This window comes from Neomonachus schauinslandi, unplaced genomic scaffold (genome assembly GCF_002201575.2).
Source record: "Neomonachus schauinslandi unplaced genomic scaffold, ASM220157v2 HiC_scaffold_3526, whole genome shotgun sequence".
Lineage (NCBI taxonomy): Eukaryota > Metazoa > Chordata > Mammalia > Carnivora > Phocidae > Neomonachus > Neomonachus schauinslandi.
This window is the reverse complement of record NW_025412214.1, coordinates 1-1,561: the sequence shown is the minus strand read 5'-3', so window position 1 is coordinate 1,561 and position 1,561 is coordinate 1. Positions and strand designations below refer to the sequence as shown.

At 43.6% G+C, this 1,561-nt stretch overlaps 1 pseudogene; it reads left to right on the top strand.

Annotated features, from left to right (window-relative positions):
- The first annotated feature begins 267 nt into the window (after nucleotides 1-267).
- On the top strand, nucleotides 268-1,174 carry LOC110585303 (annotated as a pseudogene).
- The last annotated feature ends 387 nt before the right edge of the window (nucleotides 1,175-1,561 follow it).

Sequence of the window (1,561 nt, the reverse complement as noted above, 5' to 3'; positions counted from 1 at the left end):
TGACATAAAAAGGAATATAACAATTTATTAAATGAAAACAAATGCAAAACAGTATGTAGAGGACAAATGACCCAGTTTCTTCAACATAATAATGACATTTAAACAAAATGGAGGGGAACTATAATACATTCAAAGAAACTTAAGAGACATATTAACCACATGCAATGTGTTTGGATCCTGATTCAAGAAAATGCCTTGGAGCAGGGCAGCCTCCCAGCTAAACTTGAGGGGTTGGAAGCTGAGTGCAGGGACAGGGCTCCGCTGTATTTTCAAGTCCTAAATTTTGGAATGATTATCTGCTCGGCTCTAATGATCTGGAAGGGGTTAGTGCTCATAACTGGACGTGAAAGTCCAATTGTAGTAGTGCTCAGGGGCAGCATGGAACCTGCATTTCATAGAGATCTTCTCTCTCTCTTTTTTTTTTTTTTTTAAAGATTTTATTTATTTATTTGAGACAGAGAGAATGAGAGAGAGAGAGAGCACATGAGAGGGGGGAGGGTCAGAGGCAGAAGCAGGCTCCCTGCCGAGCAGGGAGCCAGATGCGGGACTCGATCCCGGGACTCCAGGATCATGACCTGAGCCGAAGGCAGTCGCTTAACCAACTGAGCCACCCAGGCGCCCGAGATCTTCTCTTTTTAGCAAATCGAGTTGAAGATCCCATCTGACTGGGAGAAAATGGTTGTTTTTAGGATAGAAGGAAGAGAAACTCCTATAGTTCATGGAGTTTTGAAGACTCATGAGAAGCAAAATGGGGACGCCTGGGTGGCTCTGTCGGTTGAGCATCTGCCTTCAGCTCAGGTCATGATCCCAGGGTCCTGAGATCGAGTCCCAAATCGGGTTCCTCACTCAGCGGGGAGCCTGCTTCTCCCTCTGTCTGCCGCTCCCCCTGCTTGTGCTCTCTCTCTGACAAATAAATAAAATCTTTTTTTTTTTTTAAAAGAAGAAGCAAAATGGACATGCCAATTTTTGACAAAAGGAGATAATAACGTGGTTGATGACCGAGGCCTCTATAAACAGGGACAACACTGTCTAGAGAAGAAAAATGTCATGGGGAGAGCAAGGGGATTTGTTCCTTATATTAGGATTGTGACGATCCTCATGAATGACGATCCTCATGAATGACTATGCAGTACTCTTTTGGCTGGGTGTATTTGTGCAGGTCCATCGTGAGTAAGAAGTCTGCCTTCTGTTTTCGGAAGATGCTCTGCTTTTCCTTACTGAATGTTTGGAGTAGATATTGGTCTGTGATTGGTGGAGCAGAGAACGCACCTATCTGCGCAGCTTGTTAGCAATAGTTTGCATTAGTTTCTGTTTCCACGCCAGGGTATGTATGGGAGGGGGCATGGGCACCATGGCACGCACTCGGGGGGACTCTCAAATCATAGGATTTCATATGTTGTCATTGTCAGACTTTCACATTTTGTACATCAGTGAATTTTTTTATATTAAAAGTTTGAACCAAAGAGAAAAAAAGAAAAGAGAAGGAAGGGAGGAAGGGAGGGAGAGAGAGGGGGAGAAAGAAAGAAAGAAAGAAAGAAAGAAAGAAAGAAAGAAAGAAAGA